This window comes from Triturus cristatus, chromosome 9, assembly GCF_964204655.1.
Source record: "Triturus cristatus chromosome 9, aTriCri1.1, whole genome shotgun sequence".
In the NCBI taxonomy this organism is placed as follows: domain Eukaryota; kingdom Metazoa; phylum Chordata; class Amphibia; order Caudata; family Salamandridae; genus Triturus; species Triturus cristatus.
The window spans coordinates 690,088,393-690,098,384 of record NC_140592.1 but is presented as its reverse complement, the minus strand read 5'-3'; the positions used below and the strand labels follow the sequence as shown (position 1 = coordinate 690,098,384).

Here is a 9,992-nt window from a genome sequence, read left to right as displayed (position 1 = left end):
GGTGTGTCCCACATTGCACACGGACGTCAAGCCTTTGAGAAAGAAGCTACAGGCTTTGAAACGCGTCAGGCGTAATTGACTCTGAAGCTGCAAGATATCTGTATACGGAACGTGAGTTTGCCAATAAAGGATTAAGGACAGTCTGTGTCCGAGTGCGTTCTTAAACCGAAGGGGCAGTTGAGTTGGATATATATATATATATATATATATATATATATATATATATATATATATATATATATATATATATATATATATATATATATATATATATATATATATATATATATATATATATACACATATATATATATATATATATATATATATATATATATATATATATAATTTATGTTTTTTAAAAAAGTTTTCTAATAATTTCGGTTTTTCCATGATTGGTTGCTGTTTAGTTCTATATATTGTCAAAGTTGAACTGTTTCTCTCTTTACAGTACTTATATAGGTGATGTGTATGTATTGACTCTGTTCTGTCCTTTTTGTCCATCTGAGTTTACCCGATTGTGATAGGTATACTGTGATTGTCCATAGTACTCAATGTATTAACAACCATCTCTGACAAAAATTACATATGATTGTAGCTATGTAATGTATTCACCTTTCAACTAATTGCCTATTTAGAATTTATGCATGTTTTGGAAATATATGTATTTTCTTATGAATCTTTCATTATAAATGTATTTTATTATGCTATCCAATTCTTCACATATCGGGTGTCCCTCTCTGACTCTGCCCCTGTTTCTTCCTTTCATTTCTCCCTGCTCGTGTTCTGATTTTTGTAGTCCTTCCCTTGTGTTGTCTGCGTGGTCACATGACCCGGATAGTCTATTTCCGGGTTCCGCGCTTCACACACGTCAGACGCTTTGTTCGTTCTGACCAAGTGACTCCTTATTTCTACCGCTGGATGCTCCGAACAATCCCTGACTTGAGTTCCAGATTTACATATCGTTCCTGGTAAGCGCACTTGCCCCTTTGTTTTTTTGTATCCCGGTTTACCATAGCACATTATTGTCACCTATCCTAGCACGTTTTTATAACTCCCGTAATTCATTGTGTTTTGATAGATTGCTGATCACAGTACAGCAACCAATACCCTTCAAGGCGGATTTTTTCGTGTGCCTTCGTTCTTCTTTGTTCTTTATCGGTAAGCGCCCTTGCCCCAATTGGCTTAGTTACATGTTTTTCTTTAATAGTTGGTCACCTTTTATTAGTCCCTTAATTTATTTTATTCCTTCATTGTTTCAGACAGCTTAAAATACCCCCCTAGATTGACGGACCTTCATTGTGGCTTCAATATACAATTGCCCTAATTGGTAAGGGACACATGCTAATGGTTTATAATTATACACCCACTTACCTTGGTTTCCTCCCTTACCTTTCTTTCCCTTGTTAATCATATAGGAATTTAATCATCCTGTATTCAGCTATGACGCTGTGGATTAATTAACCCTGTACATAGATATGATTAGCTCCCTTTTTTCCTTTTCCTTCTTTCCTTCCTTCTTATTTATTTTTTCTTCATCCTTGTCCTCTACGTCGTTGGCTTTTCTGGGCTTCACAATTCATTATTGCTTTTTTTCTTCTTTTACACATAGGTATTTTTAAATACTTTGATAACCATAGTCCTGATGATGACCTCAACGCAAGGAGGTTGAAACATCGTCGACCGGACAGCATTATTTGTGGCTAGTTAAAGGGCCCTTTGTGATTTAAAGATAACTTGCAAACTGTTCATTGTATATATTCTTCCTCGACCCTGAATTTACTCAAATTATCTTGCCACACCATGTTGTCATCTTAACACTTATGTCACTGCGTCGTTCACTTGTTCTCTTCACTGTCAGTGCACATATGTTTGTTATGGTTATTCCAACTTGTATATACCAATTGTGTATTTAATCATAAAATTTGTCTCTTTTTTTCATTTCCTTGGTCTCTCTTGTCCCTCCTTGGTTTTTCGATTAAATTGTGTATTTATTGGTCCCTAGACTTATTTTCCCTGTTGAGACATTGTTTTTTGTTATTACATTTACCCGGTCTCAGCTGGGGTAACGGGCTTGCTCCTGTTTTTCTTGTTTATACTGTCACATTTTGAGCACTCCTGCTGAAATGTACAATATTGCCTGGTGTAGAGCCCTTTCTTGAAATCCCAGCATGCACCAGTTGGGGTGACTTGCCCTTTTCCTGGGGTCTCCACTCCTGGTGGGGCGTCCTTGAAAGGGCTGATACATGATGGGCAGACAACTAGCAGTAAATATGGGCTTGCAAAATTTCGAGAGACCCATGGTATGATGCCAAAGGTCTGCGCCCATTTCCCCCCACTGTACTTCTGGATCTGCTGCCATGTGAGACCATGCATACTTATCGTAATTAATTTGTGCTTTACATACAGTGTCCATGTACTGAAATATTGCTACACACCTCTCTGGATGTTTTCCGCAGCTTACGCTGGCATAGATGAGAAAGGCCGCCGTCCAGTTCTCAAAAGTTAAAGGAACCCTAGGATGCTTCTCCAACTTATGATGCTTTTCTTTGGAACCCTCCTTGGCCTTTAACTCCCAATGTAAGAGATTTAGCAACTTTATGTATTCCCCATTCCAGATGTTCTCCTTGGTTGCCAGCATAAGATGCGCGCCCAAAGGCTTGGAAACCCCTATGTAGGGAAGCTTCCTAATCTTCAACTCAGTGCTCCCCTTCCCCTCCACTTTGATTTTGTTCTCAGACTTCTTGCCCCCTACATCCCCTCCTACACTCTAGTTTCGCCCCGCCCCTGTGCTCCCTTTCTTCTCCAACTCGCCACCCCTTTTTTCTTCAGATTGCATTTCCCTGGTCCCTATCCTTAAACCCTTGCCCTCTACTGAACTTCGTTCCTCAGTCCTAACTCCCATATCAGACAATGAGCAGCATCTACTCAACTGTATTGTACCTTCTGCTTGGACCTCCAACGCAACCACTCCCATGTATACCATGCTAGGGGCTTTAGTGACACATCTGTGACTATTACCTGACTACAGGGTCGGTGCCCATTCTGAAGCCGCTGTTTTGCCACCTGTCACTGCCTACCTGGCTCTCTGCAGTTGCTCTGCCGCTGTAGCTCCAAAGTGCTCTGTTTCACAGAATTAACAGCCTGATGATCATCCCCCCATCCCCACTCCCCCTCACCCTGGACCAACTAGTTGGCAATTTCCTGCTCCTTGTCATTGTCCACCAGATCCCCTTCTTCCAAGCTGTCATTCCTCATAATCCATTAAATTGTTACCCAGCCCACCACTATGATCAAAATTTGCAGCAGCATTTTTCACCTGTCGCTTACAGCATAACCAGATTACTATGAACCAAATGACGCTCCTGCAGCAGTTGAGGGGCCGTATCAAACCCTCCCAACTCCTCAAAAGACTTGTCATGTTGTGTCCAGATGCTGCCTTCCGCCAGGGGCAGTTCTGTACCACTGGCTTGTTGCACCACCTAAACCATGCTGAGCCTTCTTGTGGCAGTGATCTTGACGTCCCTCGACGCCCTCCAGCTAGCTATACAGGGCCCCTCTTTCTCTTCCCCTAGGGGTAACAGAGCTGCACCGAGCTAGCCTGAGTCTGCCTCGCTGCTGAACCGGTCATCCTGCAAACAAGATCGAGGGCCCAGTGTGCTGGTTACTACCTACCAACCTGAGGGTGTCACCTCATTTATGACTGGATTAACACATGTCAGCCCAGTCTCCCACAAACCCTCCTCCCACCCTCACCCCCCTACTGTCCCATATACTGTCTCAGCCTTATGCACCCCCTCCCACCGAGTGGGACCGCGACCCCAAAAGGCCACATCCACTTCCTCATTCATCTGCATATCGTCCTCCCCCCACTCCACTCCAAGCTCACCACTAAGGCTGATGCCGTGCACCCATAAGGGGGATTTTGCCCACCATCAGGTGACCACTCTCTCCCAAGCTGAACATGACCAGGTACATAATATCCTCCATACCCCAGAACACAAGATTCTAAGTGTTCCCTGATCCTAGCTGACATCCGCTAGAAAGCTCCCCTGATCCAGAGATACATGTGGCAAACCCGCCTCTTGAATCAACCCCCCTCCTCCTTCAAATTCATCAGGGCTCCGGCACCCCAAGCTTTCTGCATGGACTGAAAGACCAACTGCAGTCTCAATAGCTGCTGTAAAATATGCTGCTCCTGAGCACCCTTCTCCTCCCAAGAGGAACCTTGCCTGGCCCCAACCCTCCCAACCTCATTAAGGCCAACAGGCAAAGAATATGCTGACCTCAAATTTCCTCCTGATTGGGGACCCTTCTCCCTTCCCCTCCCCTTACTGGGGTCCACCCGTGCATTTTCTACCATTGTGCATACCTTGAGCTCCATTGGGTCATCCCAAGCCCTCTCATGCACCGTAAGCTTGCGCAAGGCCTTGGTTAAATAGGCCCCGCCCCTCGTGTGCTTTCCATGTTGCAGCTCAGGGGTCTGTGGAAGCAGCAAACTAGCCACTGCTCCCCTCTCATCGCGGGTCATACTTACTAATTGTCCCTTGTGATGCCCACCCCCAGCAGCCTCCTGCCCATCTTCCTGCTCCTTTTGGCCTTACGCTGAACGCCACATGGGCCTGTCCATTGCACCGCAGCCCACTGTGTGTATCCTCAGGGTCCCTCTTCGTACTCAAGAGCAGCCTCTATCCCTCACCTGCAAATCCTCAACTTCGGGAGACCGGCACGGTGGCAAGCATGCCATTACCTCGCCGCAACCCCCGCTGACACTCCTGATGGGGCGACTTCCGCGGGCCCAATTCTTTTAGCCAGTTCATGACGCCTGGCTTCTTCGAGCACCAATGCAATTATTTCTTTGCCCGACATATCTCCCAACCAGCCGACTCACAAGGAAAAAACCTGGACCAAGAACGCCTGATGGGGAGACTTTGCGTGCCCAATTCTTTTAGCCAGTTCATGACGCCTGGCTTCTTCGAGCACCAATGCAATCCTTTCTTTGCCCAACATATCTTCCAACCAGCCGACCCACGAGGACAAAATCCGGACCAAAAACGAAAAGCTCTGCACACTGACTAGCCACCATGTTTGCCATCTAAAATGGTGGCTGGTCCCAACATGGATGCATTTAAATACCCTTGGCTACACAATAGCCCGAAAACCAGACCAAAAACTGCTCCATCACCCAAACATCTAAGTGGGGCAGACCTCCATCCAGTTGGCTGGCTCCAAAAACCCCATTGCTGTGCTAAATTGCGTCAAAGGGGTGCGAGCAAAAATGTGCCATATTTACCAAGATATGGCACACTTCTGCTCTCTACTTGCGCCGGTGCACTTGTGGTATCCTAGCAACACCACAGGCACTCTTGAGCCCCAACACAAGGAATCCTTCACTGTGGTCAGAATAGGTTTTGTGCCTAAAAACTATTCTTAGAAATGTATTCCTCCGCAAATTCCATGGGTGCATGCACAGAAGTGCACCGGTTAACCCACAGAATGCCTACCCGGCGCAGAGTAACGCTGTGTGCTGTGCGTTACTTTATTTTTTACTAAGCCACACAAATTGGGCTTTTCATGGCTTAGTAAGTCCCTAAGTACATTTTGCGTCATAAAAGTGACTCAACCCTGATGCAAAATGTTAGTAAATCTGAGCCAAAGTTTCTCTAATTTTTCAAAAAAAACACATAGATGTGGCGAACTTTTTAGATAAAAATGTAGTATTTTATATTTGCCTACTCCACAACTATTTTTAAATATTCACAAAGGAGAAGGGTATCTAGGGTGCCAACTTGTGTGTTGGTAACTTTTCAACGTTTTGCGAACAGATTATAGCCAAAAAACACTGATATGCTGTATACAAAATCAATATTTGCCTCTTACAAATATCGATTCAGTATGGGGTTAGGCTCCCATTTCAGGAGTTAGTAAAAGTTTATTAACTTCTAAAATTGGATTTGTATTTTCGAAAAAAGCATCTCTCAAACTCCTAATCTGAGCTCTTATGAACATAAAAATGCTTCATACATCTGGTATATAGTTCCTTAAAAACAGTTTACTCCAAATCCTTATTAATATATACATTTTGCAAAAACTAGGCACTTCTGTTTGTTCCAATAAGTATTACCATGACTTTCTGGGAACATTGCTGGTCTGATTTCTTGGGAGGAAGTTTTCACAAGCTCCTTATGTTTAGCTACTCTACAAGTGAGAATATTCTTTCATATGTGAAATCAGGCCAGATCATGGAGATTTTACTGCAGATGGACAATTTTGCATTGATTCTGATTGTACACTGATGGTGGACTGTTTGCAGTGACATTTATACAGATGACCTGTGGAAAACAAACTCTTTCACTCACAATTCAATACAAAAATTACATTTCATGCCAATAGGTCAGTACCAGTATCTCTACCACAATAATGGAAAATTGCCTGTCAACAGTGCAACATTGGCTGACACTGGTGCAAAATGTTTGTGTAAAAACTAATTTTTGTTGAGGATGGCAGACTTCTCATGGCTATGCTAAGCTCTTCGGGTGACTATCGAACTTCGGCTTTTAGGGGCTGACAGCTGGGAAGCTTCCATCCTCACCATCTCCCTCATATAAACATTTCAAGGTTCATTGGCCCTGTGGTATGACAACAGAGTGTTATGGGTCATGTGGGTAGCTTAAGAGGGCTGGACACAGAGAGCAAAAATGCTTTTTAATGCTTCCAAGGTACATGGCAAGCATTTCAAAGATGAGAAATGCTTTGATTTCATGTGGAAAGTGTGCTACAAGGACTTCAAAAAGACAAAGGAAGTCTTTGTTTTGGTAAGAAATAAGACCCGCATTTCAATAAGGTGAGAAATACTGTTATACCCTGGAAAGGGGTGATCCTCCTACAACAAAGGGACATATAAAGGGCCTTTGAACCTTATCTTAAATCAAGAGGAGGAAACAAGTATTCATTTTCCTAAAATAACAACTACTGACAAAGTCAATAGAACTGGTGTTGGCCACCTGCCTTTTGTTTTTGCCAATGCTTATTTTGTTTTGTCTTGGTTTTATAAAACGTTAGTATTGAGGAGGGTGCCAGCCCCTCATCAATCTAAAATAACATTAAATATATTTTTTTTAGTCTGAAAAAATACACATTGCCATAGTAGTCCCGGACTCTTAAGTGAACTACATTGTTTGAGGATGCTCTCCTCCTTGTGAATGGATAGAATTCCATCATTCACAGTGAAATCAGCCAATGGTTGGCCCATTGGCCTGTGTTATATACTAACGTGGGCGGACTTAAAATGTGAATGGCACAATATTAGACCAATGAATACAGTGGGATTGTTGAAAGCCTCTATAAGTATCTTACCTATAACTCAAAGTCACTGTATTTTCTGACTGATGTGGTTTAGTTCATATGGTCTTCCCAAGTAAGTGGCTCCTGCATGGGTCATGGTCAGTGGGAGGGGCCTGATTCCAGGTGGCTTGCAATGCACAACTTGTCCTGTGCTGACAGTACGGCTCAACTCCAGCCTGACCAGTGGGATTTCTCTATACAAGGAGGTCAAGTGCCTGAATCCTCAGGTAAGTCACAGTAGTTCCAGTACCTGTCAGTGGGGTGTTGCAGAGCTTACAGTTACTGGGATCTTGCTGCTTGGGTCTTCCTCAGATCCCAACTTCCTAATCTAGTGCCCACCCCAGGTAACAGCAGTGTCACTCCTCCTGTGGTTCTCAATTTGTTTCAGTACTTAAAGTATTTTTGGGATGTCTTGACTATATCCGACTGTCGAGTTTATTGTAGCGTTTCAGCAGTTCTCAGCACTAAGTCACAAATAGTAATTCACTACCTGGTGACACCCTTAGCTGGGTTGTTAATTCATTCCATTCTGGGAAGACAAACCTGGGACGTTCTCTCAATTCTCAAGATAGATTGCATTCAATGTCTCAGTAGTATTAGTATTAAAAGTGTTTATTTAGACAATAAAGTCTGTTAAAATTCCTAATACAAAACAAAGAATATGCAAACATAAAATAGATCAAACTTTAAAAAGCTGTACAGAGATACACCTCGTTGTATAATTCAGTCAAGTGCTATATAAGATAATATAATAGGGACATATGCAATCTAAACTGGATTGGGATAAAAACCTGTGCAAATGAGCAGCTGAACCAAACTGTACATGTCCACCTCTACACCAATAACCAGCATTTTGTTGTGAGTTCAGTCTATATTGTACAACATGAGAGCGAGTGGTCTCGTATCATACTGAGGTTTGAGGAGCAATAAGCTTGTACAGTGTTTCACCCGCTTCTATGATCATAGCTGGACCAGACTGCACCTGTGCAAGTTGGTTGAATTGAAGTGAATAGGACTGTCTTTCAGTTATTACAAATGAAGAACACCTAAGATATTAAAATTCTAGGTATGTATAAGATTACCACAGCCTTTTTTCCAAAGGCTAGCTTTGGACTTCCAAATTCAACTATGGCAGAATAAAATAGAAGAAAGGTTCATCCAAGTCAACAGGGTCCGAGGATATGCTTCAAATTGAGCCAGGCTCAGCGACGTCGTCCAAAGGTCGAGGATAGTAGTCCCCTGACAGGCAGCCCTCTTTGTTGATCCGACCTCTCGCAAAAGCCTGCCGGTTTCCGAGAAGAATTTGCCAAACTGTGCTAATTCCTCTGGAACCGCTGTGGTATATATGAGTGCTAGAGCCTCCTTGCATGTTCTTGTCCCATGCTGTACAAAGATTAGCCTTAGATACCTTTGCCGCTACTGCATTAGGCAAGCACAACAGCATACAATGTGGGCAACTGATTCAGAGTGGCATTGATAAATCCTACGTTGCTCATGTCCCTGTTCCCAGAACTTCCAGTGTGCCCTGTATTTCCCTATAGGTGTTGTTAAGATCCTGACTGCTAGGATATCCTTAAAAGCATATTTTTCAATAGCTGCTCTCAGTTATGGTTGACAGAGGAAAGTTTCATGTGATGCTGCATCATAGCCTTCTAAGGAATTATTCACTGAGTTCGTATGGACAGACTATGTTTTGTCTGAGTCTACATATATTTTTTTTAAGTACGTCTCCCATGCAGAGGCCGATACAACATTCGCCTTGCTGTATCTTGTGTTTGGTAGGCCATTTACATATACCCAAAATTCCCTAAACTTACTGGGTGATAGCAAGGTGGTGTAGATATGTTTCCATTGTTCCTGAGCTTGTTGTTGTTTTAGGCTCCATACAATATTTTAATGTTGTTTTCTAGCCTCTTTCATTTTATTTTCTGTTATGGTGGTCCTTTCTTTTCTATGTCGTTGTTCTGCACGTCAAAACATCGGTTTGCTTCCTAGGACCTTCCGGGTCTCGGGGAGTCAAATCGACCAACCTCTTTTGTGCACTGTTTTCCATTCTCTGTATTTTTAAGACCTTAGTCCTGGGTGGAGCTGGTCTAGTAGTGTGGACCAATTCTTTGCCATTTTTGCTTAATTTTTCCACATCTGAGTCATAAGCGTTTGTTTCCAGTCTTCATAGTTGTTCACGTTGGCTGCACCCCATTTAATTATTTTTGTCAGAGGACCCATGTTTGTTTCAAGCATGCTACCAGCTTGGTTATGATTCTTTTTTTTTTTTTATTCAGGTGGAACAAACAGGCAATGAGATTATACAAATCTATAGGTTCCTTGTTTTTGGGGTACATCATCAGATCTTTTTCCATTTATAGTACAGCAGATGCATTGGGGCTGTCTCGCATGTGTTCTCAAATGTCCGTAAGGTAACTCGCTCCATCTGAACTCAATCCTAACAGCAAATCTCTTATGTCTGTTCACACCTTATAAGACACATCGCGGTGGGTTATAAGGAACCATCATATATTTAGAAGCCACAATTGCCTTCCCCCCTCCCACTGAGGTAACTCAACTTCCTGTCTTCTCTCCCTCCTCCCTTTCCTCCCCTCCTCCAGACGTGACTCCGTGACATGTGTTTCTAAGACCGTAAGTGCTGT

General features: G+C 42.9%; 1 long non-coding RNA gene across 2 annotated transcripts in view; it reads left to right on the top strand.

Annotated features, from left to right (window-relative positions):
- Positions 1–856: 856 nt before the first annotated feature.
- LOC146798506 (uncharacterized) overlaps positions 857–9,992 on the top strand; it is a 210,542-nt gene continuing 201,406 nt past the window's right edge. For both annotated transcript variants that reach the window (XR_014969173.1, XR_014969172.1), the window contains exons 1-3: positions 857–971; positions 1,082–1,161; positions 1,263–1,330. This is a non-coding gene — a long non-coding RNA (uncharacterized LOC146798506). The remainder of the gene's footprint in view (positions 972–1,081; positions 1,162–1,262; positions 1,331–9,992) is intronic.